Consider the following 20,361-nt stretch of genomic DNA (forward strand, 5'->3'; position numbering starts at 1 on the left):
GGGTGTTGAGGACTTCAGCCGTGACCAGTACTGGGCCTGGGCCAGTTGGCCCACTGCTTGGAGCTCAGTTGGGGAGCAGTGGGAGTCCCACTGGCTCTGCCCATTTCTGCCAGGGATTCCATCATGGTATTGATAATCAGTCAGTTCAGTTCAGTCGCTCAGTCGTGTCTGACTCTTTGCGACTCCATGAATTGCAGCACGCTAGGCCTCCCTGTCCATCACCAACTCCCGGAGTCCACCCAAACTCATGTCCATTGAGTCGGTGATGCCATCCAGCCATCTCATCCTCTGTTGTCCCCTTCTCCTCCTGCCCACAATCCCTCCCAGCATCAGGATCTTTTCCAATGAGTCAAGTTTTTTCATGAAGTGGCCAAAGTATTGGGAGCTTCAGCTTCAGCATCAGTTCTTCCAATGAACACCCAGGACTGATCTCCTTTAGGATGGACTGGTTGGATCTCCTTGCAGTCCAAGGGACTCTCAAGAGTCTTCTCCAACACCACAGTTCAAAAGAATCAATTCTTCAGCGCTCAGCCTTCTTCACAGTCCAACTCTCACATCCATACATGACCACTGGAAAAACCATAGCCTTGACTAGATGGACCTTAGTCGGCAAAGTAATGTCTCTCCTTTTCAATATGCTATCTAGGTTGGTCATAACTTTCCTTCCAAGGGGTAAGCATCTTTTCATTTCATGGCTGCAATCACCATCTGCTGTGATTTTGGAGCCCCAAAAAATAAAGTCTGACACTGTTTCCACTGTTTCCCTATCTATTTCCCATGAAGTGATGGGATCAGATGTCATGATCTTAGTTTTCTGAATGTTGAGCTTTAAGCCAACTTTTTCACTCTCCTCTTTCACTTTCATCAAGAGGCTCTTTAATTCCTCTTCACTTTCTGCCAAAAGAGTGGTGTTATCTGCATATCTGAGGTTATTGATATTTCTCCCGGCAATCTTGATTCCAGCTTGTGTTTCTTCCAGCCCAGCGTTTCTCATGATGTACTCTGCATAGAAGTTAAATAAGCAGGGTGACAACAGACAGCCTTGACGTACTCCTTTTCCTATTTGGAACCAGTCTGTTGTTCCATGTCCAGTTCAAACTGTTGCTTCCTGACCTGCATATAGGTTTCTCAAGAGGCAGGTCAGGTGGTCTGGTATTCCCATCTCTTTCAGAATTTCCCACAGTTTATTGTGATCCACACAGTCAAAGGCTTTGGCATAGTCAATAAAGCAGAAATAGATGTTTTTCTGGAACTCTTGCTTTTTCGATGATCCAGTGGATGTTGGCAATTTGATCTCTGGTTCCTCCGCCTTTTCTAAAACCAGCTTGAATATATGGAAGTTCACGGTTCATGGATTGCTGAAGCCTGGCTTGGAGAATTTTGAGCATTACTTCACTAGCGTGTGAGATGAGTGTAATTTTGCGGTAGTTTGAGCATTCTTTGGCATTGCCTTTCTTTGGGATTGGAATGAAAACGGACCTTTTCCAGTCCTGTGGCCACTACTGAGCTTTGTAATGGGATTATTAGCCACTTGTGACCAAGTGCCAGGCACTGTGCCTGAGCCTCACATGTATTTCTCATTTGATCTTTTTTTTTAATTTATTTTATTTTTGGCTGTGCTGGGTCTTCACTGCTGCACTTGGGCTTTCTCTAGTTGCAGCAGTAGGGGGTGGGGGCTATTCTCAATTTGTGGTGCACAAGCTTCTCATTGCAGGGGCTTCTCTTGTTGCAGAGCATGGGCTCTAGGCATGCAGGCTTCAGTAACTGTTGTATGTAGGCTCAGTTTGGTGACTTTTGACCTCCAGAGCACAGGCTGAGTAGTTGTGAGGCACAGGCTTACTTGCTCTGAGGTGTGTAGAATCTTCCCAGACCAGGGATCGAACCTGTGTCCCCTGCATTGGCAGGTGGATTCTTAATCACTGGACCTCTAGGCAAGTCCTTCTCATTTAATCTTAACTCTGTGAGGAAGATGCTATCATATTATCATCCCTGTTTAATAAGTGGGGGAATGAGGCTTGGGGTGGAGGGAATTGACATTTCCTCACACGATAAATTTTCTCTGGGTACCTATTCTGGCCCTGTTCCAGATGCCAGTGAACCAAGTAGAAAACAAGGTCACTGTTTTCCTGGACTGACTTCTTAGTGGAGAAACAATTAAACAAAGGTCAGCTACTGGTGAAACATGAGGAGTGAAACTGGGTAAGACATAAGGTGATCAGGGAAGGCCTCTCAGGGGAGGTCACCCAGAAGCTGAGATCTGAATGATGAGAAGGGCCCAGCCAGGACCAGAAGACAGAGGGCAGGGTCAGAACAAAGGCACCAAGGAGGAAGTAGGCTGTGCTCAGGGACTGGAGAGAGGCCAACAAGACTGTGGTGTCCGGGCCGGGGGTTCACATGAGATGAGGCTCAGAAGGAAGGCAGAGGCCAGACATGCTGGGTTTTGTAGGCTAGGGTAAGGAGTTAGGTTCAATTCTAGATGAGATGCAAGCTCCTAAAGGAATTTCGTGAAGCAGGACAGTGAGGCGATTTGATTTCTATTTTAGAAAAATCACCCTAACTAATGTGTAGAGAATGGATAGGGGGAGAAGGGGGAGAGGGCAGGCAGAAAGCAAAGCGACCAGTAGCCTCTGTAGCAGCTCACACAAATGAGGAGGTCGCCTGGACTAGGGTGGTGGGAGTGGAGAGCAGAGGGAGTAAAGGGTCCCGATAAGCTTGGGAGGTAAAGTAGATAGCGCTTGCTATCAGTTTGGATATAGAGACTGCGAAAAGGGCCTTTCATGGATAGTTTCTAGGTTTTGACTTGAGTTCTTGAGTCCTGAGGGCGACGTTGGCAGGAGTAGGTGTGAGAACCCTGTTGTTCTTTAGTCACTGTGTCGTGTCTGACTCTGCTGTGACCCCAAGGATAGTAGCCTGCCAGGCTCCTCTGTCCATGGGATTTCTCAGGCAAGAATACTGGAGTGGGGTGCCATTTCCTTCTCCAGGAGATCTTCCCAGATCAGGGATTGAACTCGTGTCTCCTGCAGTGGCAGGCAGATTCTTTACCATTGACCCACCAGGGAAGCCCTTGAAAAATTTAGGAGATGCCTTATAAATATCCAAACAGAGGTGTCAACTAAGAGTTGTAATTAGAAGTGGCAGTTCGGGAGAGAGGTCTGGATTGGAAGTCTAAATTTGGGAGCCATTAGTTTAGAGAAAGTTTGTAGAGCCAGGAGGTTGGACTTTCAAAATGTGGTCCCTGGACCGGCAGTATCAGCATCACCTGGGAATGTGTTAGAAATGCAGAAACTTAGGGCCATCCCCAGAACTGCTCAATTAGAATCTACATTCTAACGCGATCTACATGTGATTTGTGTACACATTAAAGTTTGAGAAGTGCTATTGTAGGGCCTGTTCATACCAAACACCCTTTTCCAACAACACAAGAGACAACTCAACACATGGACATCACCTAATGGTCAATACCGAAATCAGACTGATTGTATTTTTTGCAGCCAAGGATAGAGAAGCTCTATACAGTCAGCAAAAACAAGGCTTGGAGCTGACTGTGGCTCAGATCATCAGCTCCTTATTGCAAAATTCAGGCTTAAATTGAAGAAAGTAGAGAAAACCATTAGACCATTCAAGTGTGACCTAAATCAAATCCCTTATGATTTACGCAGTGGAGGTAACGAATAGACCCAAGGGATTAGATCTAGTAGACAGATTGCCTGAAGAACTACAGATGGAAGTTCATAACATTGTACAGGAGGCAGTGACCAAAACCATCCCCAAGAAAAAGAAATGCAAGAAGGCAAAGTAGTTGTCTGAGGAGGTTTTACAGATAGCTGAGGAAAGAAGAGAAGTGAAAGGCAAGGGAGAAATTGAATTGCAGAATTCTAGAGAATAGCAAGGAGAGAAAAGAAGGCCTTCTTAAATAAACAACACAAAGAAATCGAGGAAAACAACCAAATGGGAAGATTGGAGATAGCAAGGGAATATTTTGTGCAAGGATGGGCACTATAAAGGACAGAAATGGTAAGGACCTAACAGAAGCAGAAGAGATTAAGAAGAGGTGGCAAGAATACACAGAACTACACAAAAAAGGTCTTAATGACCCAGAAAACCGTGATGGTGTGGTCACTCACTTAGGGCCAGACATCCTGGAGTGTGAAGTCAAGTGAGCCTTAGAAAGCATGACTACAAAGTTGGTGGAGGTGATGGAATTCCAGCAGACCTATTCAAAATCCTAAAAGATGATGGTGCTAAAGTGTTGCACTCAATATGTCAACAAACTTGGAAAACTCAGCGATGGCCAAAGGACTGGAAAAGGTCAGTTTTCATTCCAATCCCAAAGAGGGGCAATGCCAAAGAATGTTTAAACTACCATACAATTGCATTCATTTCACATACTAGTAAGGTTATGCTCAAAATCCTTCAAGCTAGGCTTCAACAGTATGTGAGCCAAAAACTTCCAGATGTACAAACTGGGTTTAGAAAAGGCAGAGGAATCAGAGATCAAATTGCCAACTTTCACTGGATCATAGAGAAAGTAAGGGAATACCAGAAAAACATCTACTTCTGCTTCATTGACTACTCTAAAGCTTTTGACTGTGTGGATCACAGCAAACTGTGGAAAATTCTTAGAGATGAAAAAACCAGATCATCTTACCTGTCTGCTAAGAAGCCTGTATACAGGTCAAGAAGCAACAGTTAGAACCAGACATGGAACAACAGACTGGTTCTAAATTGGGAAAGGAGTATGTCAAGGCTATATATTATGACCCTGCTTATTTAACTCATGTGCAGAGTATACCATGTGAAATGCCAGGCTGGATGAATCACAAGCTGGAATCAAGATTTCTGGGAGAAATATCAACAACCTCAGATATGCAGATGATAACCGCTCTAATGGCAGAAAGTGAAGAGGAACTAAAGAACCTCTTGGTGAGGGTGAAGGAAGAGAGTGAAAATTCAGTGTTCAAAAAACTAAGATCATGGCATCCAGTCCCATAACTTCATGGCAAATAGATGGGGGAAAAGTGGAAGCGGTGACAGATTTTCTCTTTTTGGGCTCCAAAATCACTACAGTGATTGCAGCCATGAAATTAAAAGACGCTTGCTCCTTGGAAGGAAAGCTGTGACAAACCTAGACAGCATATTAAAAAGTTTACAGACATCACTTTCTGACAAAGGTCCATATAGTCAAAGCTATGGTTTTTCTAGTAATCATGTACAGATGTGAGAGTTGGACCATAAAGAAGGCTGAGCGCCAAAGAATTGATGGTTTTGAACTGTGGTGTTGGAGAAGACTCTTGAGAGTCCCTTGGACTGCAAGGAGATCAATCCAGTCTATCTTAAAGGAAGTCAACTCTGAACATTCATTGGAAGGACTGATGCTGAAGCTGAAGCTCCAATACTTTCACCACCTGATTGGAAGAGGGACTCGTTGGAAAAGACCCTGATGCTGAGAAAGACTGAGGGCAAGAGTTGGGGATGACAGAGGATGAGATGGTTGGATAGCATCCCTGGCTCAATGGACATGGATTTGAGCAAACTCGAAGCGGTAGTGAAGGACAGGAAAGCCTGGCATGCTGCAGTCCACGGGGTCGCAAAGAATCAGACACAGTTTAGCAACTGAACAATAATAACCGTTGTAGGGACTGAGAGCAGGGAAGGGGATTGAGGGAGAATGAGCACATACTAGCATTTAGAGGAGATGACCTGGAGGAGGGAGAGCCAGCAAAGGAAAGGAGAGAACAGGGAATGGGGACCTGCCAGTCTGGCACAGTCCAGAGCTTTACGAACCAGAGGCTTCTGCTTCTGTTACTTCTCAACCTCCTCACTTTATAGACAAGAAAGCCAGGACCCAAGAGATGAGTAAGTCTTATCACGATAGAAGGAGATCCTGACATGGCAGCTCAACTTCTGAGCTGACCTTGACTTGCGGTTTCTGAGCTAGCAGTCTCCCTACAGGAGCAGGGAAAGCTGAGCTGGAACCCCAAAGGCCGAGGCGCTCTCCTGAACACCCACTCACACACGTAGTCCTGAGCCCCCGACCAGGGTGTGTTCCATTTCTCTGTGCAATGAAATCAACATTTACTGTCCCACCCACCACCCGAGGTCGTCCACCCTAGACACCATCATTTTTGCTGAAATCCTGAGGCTCATCCCTGACCCCTTCCCCCACTTCCTACATCCAATCTGCCTTCTGGTCCCTTCAATATTGTTCCCTAAATACTTGAGGGATCCATCCCCTTCTCTCCCTTCTCCCCATATGCCTCTTTTTTGTTGCTTATTTTTGTTTTTAATATTTATTATTTATTTATTGGCTGCATTGGGTCTTAGCTGCAGCACGTGGAATCTTTGTTGCGGCTCACAGGCTTCGCTCTAGTTGTGGCACATGGGCTTAGCTGCCCTGCTGCCTGTAGGATCTTAGTTCCCTAACCAGGGGCCAAACCAGCACCTCCACCTCACCCATTGGAAGGCGGATTCTCAACCACTGGACTACCCGGGAAGTCCCAATCTTGTTTTTTGTTGTTGTTGTTCTTTGCCGCTGCCTACTACTTCCCTTTGGTCTTTTGTGTCCCCAGCATCCTCCATTTAGAATCACAAATTCTGACCCAGCATCTGCCCTGGAGTGGCTCCCTGCTGTCCACAGAGAGAGCCCAGACAGTCAGTCCTAGTCTGACAGTCAGTGTCCTGTGTGACCTGGTCGCTGCTGAGCCCCAGCATCAGCTCTCATAACTTGTCCCCAGATTGTTCACAAGACCTGAACTTACCACGCTCCTGCCTCCACTGGATTCTGCCTGGCTAACTTCTACTCATCCTCTAGGAAAATTCAAATGACACCTCCAGGAAGCCAGCTAGGGCATCCTAGACAGGGTTTGGCAGTTCTCCTTCGGGATCCCCAGACACTTTATGTTATACAGATTTGGAACTGGCTGATGATGTATTTTCTCCCTACCTGGTCTGTGAACTCGAAGGTATGGGCTGTGTTTTGTTCATTTCTGTATCCTAAGCACCTAGCTCCAGGCCTGGAACACAATATTTTGGTTCTCAGCTAGCGTTTGTTGAATGAGTGAATGAGAGAGAACGCAGGAACAGTGGGCTTGGAGGTGCAAGGGGAAGCACAGAAACTTCACCCACAGAGTTGCAGGAGCCTGGAGAGGCAACCAAGGAGGAAGAAAAGAAGCCGATGCTCTGACACACCAAGCAGTTAGTGTCTTGCCCCAGGCAGCAGAGCGGGGATTCAAGAACCAAGATGGCTAGAGTGAGAGTCCGCAACGGCTTTCTCAGCAGCTAAATCCCGACACTCATGTACTTCACCTCTCTGAGCCTCAGGTTCCTCACTTGCTAAATGGGAATCACAGTCTGGGCTCATCTCACAGCTTAACCTAAAGATCAAACGAGCAAGTGAGTTTGCACATGTTTTGGAAGGTAAGAAGTGTAGCTTACACAGCTAAGCTTCTTCTAACTTTTACAAGGTGAGCCTCTATCCCAGCTACCGCCCTCAGGAACTCAGTGGATTTCAGAAGCACACTTCCCAGTCACCAGCATCTTAGCCAGGAACTTTCCTCTCTGAGTGCTGACTCCCTGGGCAAAACCCACTTATAGAAATAACCCAACTTGAGGAATCGAATTGTCAGTCCAGATGTTCCCAAGTGCCAGAGTCACTCTTCCCATTAAGGCTCGAATAACAGTGCCTGAGCTCCCATCCGCTAGGATGCCCATTCCATGAAATATCCCTGTGCGCCTATTAAACAGATCCTTGCTCTGTGGAGGCGCTGGATGCCAGATGTTTCCCAGGCTTCATTTCAGTTGATCCTCATGTGAAGGAGATTTTTTTTTTCCTGGCTGTGCCATATGGCTTGCAGAATCTCAGTTCCGCAACTAGGTATCGAACCCAGCCCCCCTGCAGTGAAAGAGCAGAGGTCTAACCACTGGGCCACTGGGGAAGTCCCCAGAGATATGATTAATTCCATTCCAAGCATGAGAAAATTGAGGCTCGGAGGTTAAGTGATTTGCCCAAGGATACAGCTAAGTGATAGAGCAGAACTCAAACTGAGGTCTGTGTGGTTCTGAAACTGCTCTTAACAGGGTACTGTCCCACCTCTCCGCTTCCAAGAAGCCCAAAATATACTTACTTATCTGGTTATCACTCTTCCCCTTAGCCAGCCATGCGGTCATAAAGGTGCCTACAATATTGGGGTCTGGTCTCAGTTAGAAGATATTGTTAGAAAGTAGTATTTCCCAGCTGGCAAAGGGCAGAAAACAGCTTAGGGAATTTGGGGAGTTTCCTATGGACAGTTTCAGAAGGCAGTGAGTTCCCCATAGCCTGGGCTCAGGCAGAGAACTAATGAGACCTGTCAGGATCTTCGAGAGGATTCCTGTTGCCAGGTGGGGACTTATTTAGATGATTTTACACACTCCCTCTGAGTCAGAGATGCCAGTTCTCAATTGTCGGCACAGGCGTCAAAGTCCCTAATTGTTTCTTGTATTTCACCCACTTACATTTTATGTTTTTCATGGTTATTTCTGGGACAAGCACCCTCAGAGAGAAGGCTGATTTCCCCTAAATGTTAAGCATCCAAACATTTGGTGCCTTGATTAACATATGGATTTAATCCTTGATCTGGCCATTCATTTATTGGCGATGATAGTAGGCATGATTGAGTTCCTGCTTTATACTGAGCACAGTATATACATCACCCCTAATACTCAAAGCAATCTCATGAGGTGGGTATGATCATTTCCATCTTATAACAAGGAAACTGAAGCTAAGAGAGGAAACTTTCCCACTGGTCACCAGCAAGGAGGTTGACTGAGCCAGGCTTTGAGCCCAGGTCTGTTTGGGCCCGGGCTTCCCTGGTGGTTCATCAGTAAAGAATCTGCCTGCAATGCAGGAGCCTCAGAAGACACGGGGTTGATCCCTGGGTTGGGAAGATCCCCTGAAGGAGGGCATGGCAATCCACTCCAGTGTTTGCCTGGAGAATCCCGTGAACAGAGGAACCCGGCGGGCTACAGCCCAGGGGGTCGCAAAGAGTTGTACATGACTGAAGCAACTAAGCAAGCACGCATGCTATTTGGCCCCAAAGCTCATTCTAGGCCACTTTGCTGTACAGCCTACATTTCATCCCACACTGACTTGTAAAATTTCACAGTTAAAAGGGCTCTAAAGGCCTCAACCCAGTCTCCACCCACGACAGGAATCTCCAACAGATGGTTCTCCCGTTTCTACTCAGATACTGCCAGCAATTACGGAGACCCCCCCACCACATCACAAGGCAGTCCCCCGCACGGCAAGAAGGTTCCTCTGCTTTGAACCTAGGTCTTCTGCGTAGCTTCCATTTCTTGAGGGGGTTCCCACTAACTCCAAGGACTCGAGGGAGAAATGACTCAGCAGTAACAGGAGGGAAATCTAAAGGACACCCCCCTCCCCACCCTCAGGGAAGCAGCTGCAGACACAGGGCAAAGATTGTGCTGTCAAGAGACACAGATGTGGAGGTGAGCAGCCTCCCCCGGGCTGTGCAGTGGGCCCTCTAGCCCAACTCATCCCTGAAGGCAGGTGGTGGTGGTGGAAACAGCTGGATCTGCAGTCACACCCCAGCCCCAAGGCTGACCTGCTGTTTGACCTTGGGCGAGTCATTTCACTCCTCTGAGGTTTCCCCAATGGTCAAAGGGGCTGATATGAGTGTTAAAGGAGAGGGTGTGTCTACAGAGTGTCGGTTAAAAGCAAACGTCAAACAGAACGTAGGAAGAAACCCAGAGTCTGGGGTTAAGCACGGACTCCGGTCAGAGCTGTCCTGGTTTTGTTTGTTGTGGCAGTCCAAGCGCGGGTTGGAAAAGAATTTCCAGACACAGAGCATTTTAAAAGCGAGTGAATTTATTAAGAGCAGAGAGCAGAGATAACGAGGGTGCGGTGAGCACAGGGGGTTGACTTCCTGACAGGCCGGCGAGAGTTGACTGAGACGCTGTTAGAACAGGGGGTGACTCAAGGGAGAACTGACGCTTTTCGTGGGTTAATAGCCAATTTTTATAGCCTCAAGACAAAGAAAATTCCTGCTGGAAGGTTGGCATTGTGAAGTGAAAATCGCTCAGTCATGTCCGACTCTTGACAACCCCATGGACTGTAGCCCGCCAGGCTCCTCTGTCCATAGGCATTCTCCAGGCAAGAATACTGGAGTGGGTAGCTGTTCCCTTCTCCCGGGGATCTTCCGAACCTAGGGATCAAACCCAGGTCTCCTGTGTTGCAGGCAGATCCTTTACCATCTGAGGTACCAGGGAAGTTAGGTGACTAGTTAGGGCACTATAGGGTGAGCACTGAGGTGGGCATTTTTGCCTAATATGGGATCCAATATTTTGGCCACCTGATGCGAAGAACTGACTCATTGGAAAAGACCCTGATGCTGGGAAAGATTGAAGGCGGGAGGAGCAGGGGGCAACAGAGGATGAGATGGTTGGATGGACATGAGTTTGAGAAAGTTCCAGGAGCTGGTGAAGGACAGGGAAGCCTGCCGTGCTACAGTCCACGGGGTCGCAAAGAGCCAGACACCACTGAGAGACTGAACTGAACCGAACTGGGGTCAGGAAGCCTACTGGTGATAATCAGGGGGGCTTGTGGCAGCGGTTACAAAGGAGCTCAGTCAGTCCCCAAGACGACCTTGTTTCTAGATGCTGCTTCTGTAGCCTTGGTGCAAGGCCTTGCTCAGTAGCCTTGGGGCAAGACTCCACATGGTTTACTTTTTTTCTTGAAGTATGAGCATTTCTGGGTTAGAATCCAATGTTGACCACTAGTCTGTGTGACCTTGGGCAAGTCATTTAGCCTTTCTGCCTCAATTTCCCCTTCTTTAAAGTGGGAATTAATAGTAGTGGCTACTCTGGTAAAGGTAAAACTAAGCACCGCCTCAGAAGCACTTTTCACAGGGCCTGACACATAGGAAATGCTTAACACGTGTTGCTAACACTACTACCCACTGCCTCCTCCCAGAGCACAGACTCCTCTGCCTCTCTGCCTTTCTGTCTCCAGAGCAGAGATACCAGTCAACTCGCCTGAACATCTTTGTCCTATGAGAAGAAGGAACCCTCTCAAAACGGCTGTCTCTGTCTTTTCCTCTCCTACCTCAGAGCGCCTTTCTGAGTTATAACTCATGTGTGTGACTCAATCTGAAACTTCTTTTTATAAGTAATTTCCTCTGTTTCTCTTCCCTTCTTCCGCTCCACACCCACTCCTCAGGCTGTGGGCTAAATTGAGAAATCAAGGGGCAGATGACACATGTTTGAGCAGAGTCTGAGATCTGCACCTGGGCTGGGCCTGGCGTCACTCACCCATTGCGGAATCTTCTTACCAGAGGACTGGGTCGGGACAGTCATTCCTTCTGTTATTACAAAGCGTTCCAGGTCCCAGACCCTTTGTGTGAGCATCAGGGAGCAACTGACAGGGACTGAATATTCTCACCTGGAGGAGGGAGTAGAGGATTAGAATCCGAAGGCACGAGAGTGAAGTCAGATCTCAACATCAGCCATGACAGGCTGTGTGATCTTGGGCAAGTCACTTGACCTCTCTGAATTTCGTTTTCCTCATTTGCAAACCATCCTCAGAGGGTCATAAGAGTGAAGGCTCTAGCAGAGACTAGGTGCAGAAAATGGTAGCTATGTTGCAAGAATGCTTGATAGAACATTCAGAGCTGAAAGAGACCCTCCAGAACCAGGGGCCTTAACTTGAGGTCCATGGGCTTCCCAGAAACAAGGAAATGATATGTAAAAGGGTGTATGCTTGTGTAGTTTTCTGGGGGAGAAGGTTCAGGGTTTCCATCAGATTTTCAGAGGGGTTTGTGATCCCCTAAAATTGCGCCCAGGGGAGCAGATATTAGACTTTCACTTGACTAGTATGTGGAACAGTGTTCTCATCCCAGCACTTAGTAGACATGCTAGACATGCACTGAAGATGCTAAGACCAGCGCTCCTTGCCTGTCTGGGCGGATAAGTGATTTAGCCAAGGCACAGGCATCTGAGAATGGAAGGAAGCCTACTGCTGGATTGAAACCCTAAATCTCTGACCACAAAGCTGGCCACATTTGTATCAGGAGAGGGCCCCCTCCCCAGGCCTGTGACTTGCCTAAGTTCCCTCTGTTTAGCCAAGACTAGCAGGATCAGCATTGCATAAGAAAGGCCCTGGGGGGACTTCCCTGGTGATCTAGTGGTTAAGAATCCACCTCCAATGCAGGAGATGCAGGTTCAATCCCCTTCGGGGCAACTAAGCCCATATGCCTTGCCGCAACAACTAAGCCTGTGGGCTCTAGAACCCATGCTCTACAACAAGAAAAGCCGGAGCACCACATGCAGCCGGAAAAAAAAATAATAATAATAATGGTAATAAAAAGTTGGAAATCCTCTGGCTGCCCAGTGGTTAGATACCTTCACTGCTGGGGCCCAGGTTCCTTTCCTGGTCAGAGAACTAAGATCCCACAAGTCACACAGTACAGCCAAAAAAACACAAAAAACAAAAAACAACGCCTTGGGGTCACAAGAGCTGAGGTGTTGATACAGCTTATGGCGGTGCAGACAAACTGCCAGCAGCTGGGCAAATCCTTGACTACGACTGGCCCTATTCTATTCTGAGCTGACTCAGGGAGGGAGGTTCCTTTCCTAAACTCCAACACAAGCGGACAGACCAGGAAGCAATTGCACAAGTGTATTTATATCAGCTATGTGAGGTTTAATTCACAGTCAACCAGACACATGGATTTTATGTATACGATCAGAGGAGTTTTGACAAATGTGTACACCTATGACACCTATACTGCTCACAAGATACAGAACGTTTTTATTACCCAGAGAATTTCCTCCTGTCCCTTCTCAATCTCCGCCAAGGTCAGAGGCAGCCACCATTCTAATGTTTTGTCTCCGTAAATTAGTGTGGCCTCTTCTAGAGCTTGTATGAACGGGACCATACAGAGCGTGCTCTCTCATGTCTGACTTCCTTTGTTCGACATGATATCTATGAAGACTCGTCTGTGCTGTTGCCTGTGTCAGGAGCTCATCTCGTTTTGTCCCTGAACAGCATTCCATGGACTGAATGCGCCACAGCTCGTTTAACCCATTCATCTGTTGATGGACACTTTTTTCCCCATTTTGGCTCATATGAATATTCGTATAGGAGCTTTGTGTGGACACACGTTTTTATTTCTCTTGGGTAAATATGTAGAAGTGTCGTTGCTCCCTGCTAGGGTAGGTGTAGGTTTAACTAAAATATGACTCAGCTGTTTCCCAAAGGAAATTTTACACCCTGACTAGCAATGTATGAACGTTCCATTTGCTTCATACCCTTGCCAATCTTTGGTATTATTAGTCTTTTTAACTTTAGTCATTCTAGTGGGTGTGAATTGGTTTCCCTTTGTGGGTTTAATTTGCATTTCTCTAATGACTATTGACGCTGAACATCTTTTCATGTATTTACCAGTTATTCCTACCTATTCTTTTGTCTGTTCAAAACTTTTGCTTCACTTAAAAAACTGTGGAGATTTTCTGACCCTGGTGGTCCAGTAGCTAAGACTCTGTGCTCCTAATGCAGGGGCCTGGATTGGACCCCTGGATAGGGAACTAGATCACACATGCTGAAACTGAGCGTTCCCAGGCCTGGCACAGCCAAATAAATATTAAAAAAAAAAAAAAAATCAAGTATGAGTACAATATAAGATAGATTTATCTTCTTAATGTTCAGTTCAGTTCAGTCGCTTAGTCATGTCCGACTCTTTGCGACCCCATGAATTGCAGCACGCCAGGCCTCCCTGTCCATCACCAACTCCCGGAGTTCACTCAGACTCACGTCCATCGAGTCAGTGATGCCATCCAGCCATCTCATCCTCGGTCGTCCCCTTCTCCTCCTGCCCCCAATCCCTCCCAGCATCACAGTCTTTTCCAATGAGTCAACTCTTCTCATGAGGTGGCCAAAGTACTGGAGTTTCAGCTTTAGCATCATTCCCTCCAAAGAAATCCCAGGGCTGATCTCCTTCAGAATGGACTGGTTGGATCTCCTTGCAGTCCAAGGGACTCTCAAGAGTCTTCTCCAACACCTCAGTTCAAAAGCATCAATTCTTTGGCACTCAGCTTTCTTCACAGTCCAACTCTCACATCGATACATGACCACTGGAAAAACCATAGCCTTGACTAGACGGACCTTTGTTGGCAAAGTAATGTCTCTGCTTTTCAATATGCTATCAGGTTGGTCATAACGTTTCTTCCAAGGAGTAAGTGTCTTTTAATTTCATGGCTGCAGTCACCATCTGAAGTGATTTTGGAGTCCAAAAAAATGAAGTCTGACACTGTTTCCACTGTTTACCCAATGTTATATGTACAAAAAAAACAAAAATGATAGGCAACAAAATGTTAACAATGATTCTTCTTTGTGCTTTTAAAATACTTGACTAACTATTTAAGATGAAGCTATGGATTTAAAAAGTCACAAACTCATACACACATATATGTGTGCCTCTGTGTTTTCAGAACCTAGTCCAGCCCTAAGCACACATCCTAAGAACCAAACCAGTGCAGAGATTCAGAATCAGCTGCTGTACCCTTGACCATAGCCCTGTAGGGCCACCTTTCTGCCTTCTGGATGTCAAGGAGAGTCTTAACTACTCTTAACTACCTCAGGGACACCATGGGAAAAAGGAATGATTTACTGATTCCCAGCACGGAAACTGAGAAAGCCTAAATAGGGATGGGCAAGTGTTTTGATTGCCTGAAAAGCAACATGTTTAGACAGATGAAATTTATTTATTACACAATACATCGCAGTGATGTTGGCATCAGCTCATTTGTCAGTCAACAAACATTTCCTGGGCACCTACCCAACATCTAATTTTTGGAGGAAAAAATGATGACTTTGGTTTGGTGTTTGTTAAAAGGTAATCACTCCTCTTTCCTCCCATTTATCACATGCTCAACACTTAACCGGGACCTTGAAATGCTGGTTTTTACTGTTGCTGTTCAGTGGCTAAATCATGTCCGACTCTTTGTGACCCCATGGACTGCAGCATGCCAGGCTTCCCTGTCCTTCACTATCTCCCGGAGTTAGTTCAAACTCATGTCCATTGAATCAATGATACCATCCAACCATCTCATCCTCTGTTGCCCCCTTCTCCTCCTTCCCTCAGTCTTTCCCAGAATCAGGGTCTTTTCCAATGAGTTGGCTCTTCAAGTCAGGTTAGCTCATTTAATTGTCAAAAACCACATCAAAGAGATATTATTATTTCACACATGAAAAAATGGAATGTCAGAGAACTTAAACAACTGAAATATCAAAGAACTTAAATCCTTTATCAGTAGTTCATGTGCATTGAGTGCTATGGGTGCCACCCACTGTACTAAGTGCTTTACTTAAGAGTATGAGGTTAAATTATTTTGATGTTAAATTATCTACCCAAGGTCATCCTGTTAGAAAGTGGTAAAGCAGGGATCAGTACTGGACTTGGCATTGGTAGACTTTGTTCTGATTTTGCTTTTACCATGTGATTTTAGGCAAAACACTGAACAACTCAGTTTAGTTTTTTCTTAAGGTTTTTGAAGTTTTGGGGTTTTGGAGTGGCATGCAGCATCAGATCACCCCAAGACAAGGGATCAAACCTGTGCCTCTTCACTGGGGATGCGGAGTCTTAACTGAGCCACTAGGGAAGTCCTTGCTTAAGTTTTTTAGTGAGGATTTTTTTTAAGTCACAAATGGGCTTTGTACACTTTTAAGGCACTTTAAACTTGTATGAGAGACAGCAAAAGAGACAGAGATGTATAGAACAGTCTTTTGGACTCTGTGGGAGAGAGAGAGGATGGGATGATTTGGGAGACTGGTATTGAAACATGTATAATATCATATATGAAACGAATCACCAGTCCAGGTTCGATGCATGATACAGGGTGCTTGGGGCTGGTGCACTGGGATGACCCAGAGGGATGGTACAGGGAGGGAGGTCGGAGGGGGGTTCAGGATGGGGAACGTGTGTACACCCATGGCGGATTCATGTTGATGTATGGCAAAACCAATACAATATTGTAAAGTAATTAGCCTCCAATTAAAATAAATAAATTTATATTAAAAAATAAATGTATTATTATTTAATCAAAAAACATTATTGTGATTTCCCTGGTGGCCCAGTGGTTAAGAGTCTGCTTGCTAATGGAGGAGACACAGGTTCAATCCCTGGTCTGGGAAGATTCCACATGCTGTGGGTCAACTCTATTTACCCAAGAGAAGTGAAAACATATGTTCACACAAAGCTCCTACATATGAGCTATGAATATTCATAGCTATGAATATTCATATGAGCCCAAATAGGGGAAAATGTCCATCAACAGATGAATGGGTTAAATGAATTGTGGCACATTCAGTCCGTGGAATGCTGTTCAGGGGCCAAATGAAATGAAATCCACAGGCTGTGGCTCCTGGGCACCATGATTACTGAGCCCGTGCTCTAGTGTCTAAGAGCTGCGATTGCTGAAGCCTGCACACTTTGGAGCTCATGCTCTGCAGCAAGAGGGGGCCACAACTAGAGAAAGCCTGAACATGGCAACGAAGACTCAGTGCAGCCAAGAATTTTTTAGAAAATTATTGATCACAGCCAGTACTGGGAAGCACTGGGAGGATGCACACACGAATAATTTGTTTGCTCTTTAGTAGTTTATAGAAAGATGATCAGATTTAAATAAAAATAAGGAACACAAGTCCAAGGGATCCCATTCTTACAACTAGACTGGGCTCTAGAATCAGACAGACCCAGGCTTGAAAACTTGGCTCTATGACCCACTGTCTGTATGATTTGGGGTAAAATATCCAACCTTCCTGAACCTCAGTGTTTTTCTCTATCATCTTCTGTATAATATTCCTACTTTACACAAGTGTTTCAGAGCACTGAGTTAAGCAAAGTGCCCGGCACCATGTTTGGCCCTAAAGCAGACATTCGTTGAATGCGGTAGTTATTTTATCTGCGTGCTGTGGGCAAGGTCCCTTTGGTCTGCGTCCCCTGACGCTGTTTCCTCCGCTTCCTAGCCAATAGGATGCGAGCAGACATCATCTGTTCACAAAATCCTCCCAAGAAGACCTCCCCATCTCTTTCTCCTTTCTGTGGTTTGACAAACATAGTCACTTTGGGCTTTACGTGGTGAGATGGCAGAGCCATGAGATGGAAAGAGCTTGGGTTAATGAATCACTGTTTAGAAGAAGGTCACATGTCAATCAGGGACACCTGTTCTGGACTTCACATTAGTCCAAAATAAGTTGTTCATGGGTTTGTTTCTTACCCCAGCAAGTACTACCTTAAGAGATCAACAAAGGGGCCATTCTCATCATTCACAGCCTCCGAGTCTCCCAGGACCTGCCTTTTTGCACCTGAGAAGCTCACACAGGGTCACACCCGTTAGGCCACACCTCTTCATACTCTGCACCCCTTCTCAGGAGACACAGTTATGAAACAACGGAAGAGCTCACGACTGAATTATGCACTCCGTGTGGTGGAGACTTTCCCTGACCTAGGACTCCTGGGAACATATGCATATGATCTCAACCTAAAAAATTAAGGCTCCAGTGAAAAATAACGTTTTGGGGTTGGCAGGTTTCCAGAGGAAAACACTCTGAATGGGATGGCAGGGTACCTTGTAAACATACTCCCATGAAATCTACCTTCTCCCCTGTAATTAAACTCTCTTGCTCACAAATATCACTATGGCTATCTTTCCAGGTTTCCATCAAGTCCCACCTCCTCCAGAAAAACATTCTTAACCATATGAGCCCCATAGCTTGCTCTTGCCTCTTTTTATTTTTGTTGCTTGCAACACTCATTTGACTATTGTTTTTTCAATCTTTTTTTTCACTCTTTCTTTACTCTTTTCTTAAGTAACTCTTTGAGGCAGAGAAAAATGATGGAATGAAATTGGAGAAAAAAATGTCTCATGGAGAAATCATAAAAACACTGAAGCCGAGTTATTGTCCCAATCCTGTTATTTACCAGCTATGTGACCTTGGGTAAGTCCCCTCCTTCTCTGGACTTCAGGTTTCTCATCTGTAATATAAGGGACTAAAACCCAACCAACTGTTCTGTTTGCTTAAAACCACTAAATCTCCCTTTATGTTATTTTTTCTTTCACCAATCCTGTGTGTAAAATCAAACGACATTTGCTGATGGGAACAGTGGGAAGAGACTGAGATTTGAAGTCAGTTAGACCTAGGCTGGGCTCTCAGCTCAACAGTTCATCAGCTATGTGACCTTAGGTAAATGACTTTCCATTTCTGACCCCAGTGATGTTTTCTTCTCCCTCATCTTCGCGTTCCTCTTCCCCTCCCTCCTCCTACTTCTTTTGTCTTCTTTCTGATCTTTTTTATTTTTAAAATCAAAGTGAAAAACTGAAAGAAATGTCCTGTTATAATTTTCACTCAATAAAATACATCCACTTAAACTATACAGTTGAATGAGTTTTGACAAATATATATACTTATGCAAAAACTCCCCAAGCATGATACAGAACATTTACATTATGAGAGAACATTACATTTACATTACGGGCTTGTTCATTGTTTGTATATCTTCGTTGGAAAACAGTCTAAACAAATCTTTCGCTTCTTTTCCCTGAGTTTTCTTATTATTGAGTTGATAGGTTGTTTTTTGTTTTTTTTTGTTTTTTTACATATACTGGATACAGTTTCCTTGTCAGAAATATACATAAAAAATATTTTCCCCTAGTCTGCAACTTGTGTTGTCTTTAGAAGGTCAGAAGATTTTTATCAATTAAGTTCAATGTAAAGTTTTTCTTTGGTGGTTAATTTTCTTTTTTAACTCTAAGAAAGCTTTCTCTTTCTTTCTGTTTTTAAAGTGACTTTAAAAGTCCTTTTTACTTATTTATATGGTTGTGCCAGGTCTTAGTTGCAGTACATGGGGTCTTCGATCTCCCTTGCAGCATGCAAGGATCTCTTGTTGGGCCATGTGGGATCTAGTTTCCCGACCAAGGATAGAATCTAAGTTCCCTGCTTTGGGAGCATGGAGTCTTAGCCGCTGGGCCACCGGAGAAGTTCCTAAGAAGCTTTTTCTATCCCAAGTTCTCAAAGATTTTCTTCTACTTTCTTACCAAGTTTTAACATTTATAATTAGGTTTATGATCCACTTCAAACTAATTTTTTTTATATGGTATGAGAGAAGAGTTTAAATTTATTTTTAACTTATGGATATCCAAGTTGGTTCTGCACCATTTTTTGAAAGACTGACTATCCTTTTACAGCACTTTCTTGGTAACCAATTGACCATATACATGTGGCTCTGTCCCTTACCTCTCTATTCTGTTGAGCTATATGTCTTCACATAATACCACACTGTTTTATTACTAAAGCTTTATATTATAGTTTATACTATAGTATAATTTATACTATAGCCTTATAGTATTTAAAGTAAATATTAATATTGTAGTTAAAAGTACCCCTCTCCTGGGACTTCCCTGGTGGTTCAGTGGTTAAGACTGTGTGCTTTCAGTGCAGGGGGCTCAGGTTTGATCCCTGATTGGAGAACTAAGGGTCTCACAAGCTGCACCACAGAGCCAAAAAGGTCCCCCTCTCCTGAATACTTTCGTGTTTTCTTTTCCTTGATTTTGTGCAATTTCACTATGATGTGACTCTTTTTTTAATGTTGACTCAAGAACAGAATTACTGGGACATAGGCTAAAGCCAGTACACTTGGCTGTGTACTGGCAAACTTCTCCTGAATGGCTTCATTGGCCCTTGAATCTCTATATCCCCTCATTCCGGCTAACAGTTAACATTCCCCAGCTTTATAATTTTTACCAGTCTCGTTACAACCTGACATCTCCATGTTGTTTTTATTCTCAAAATATTTTTCTTTCTGTTTTTAAAAACAGCCCTATTGAAATAAAACTGACATATCATAGACTGCACAGTGTAAATTGGATGTTTTGACATCTGTATATACCTGTGAATCCATCTTCACAAAGAGGTGACGAATCTTTCACTCCTAACCTTCCTTGTGCCCTTTTCGAGTCTGAGCTTTTTTATCTGCAAAATGCAGTTCCAGAGTGAGAAAATATGATGTGAGCTTAATTTGTGGACTGGTATATATAGTGAGCACTGGGAAAATAGAGCTGGTACTACTGCAACTATACAGCTAGGCAATTAGGTGATGAGATAGGCCCTGAAGCTACACTGCCTGGGTTCAAAGCCATTTCTGTTATTTGCTTACTTGGACAGATTATTCAATGTCTCTATGAATTAACTTCCCCATGTGCAAAATGGGAATAATAGTGTGACACCTACCTCAAAGGATTAAAAGAGTTAATATGTATGGAAAAAAACTTTTTTCTGTCATAAGTAAAAGAACAATTTTAGCTAGACTTTTT

Source organism: Capra hircus, chromosome 2 (genome assembly GCF_001704415.2).
Source record: "Capra hircus breed San Clemente chromosome 2, ASM170441v1, whole genome shotgun sequence".
Classification (NCBI taxonomy): domain Eukaryota; kingdom Metazoa; phylum Chordata; class Mammalia; order Artiodactyla; family Bovidae; genus Capra; species Capra hircus.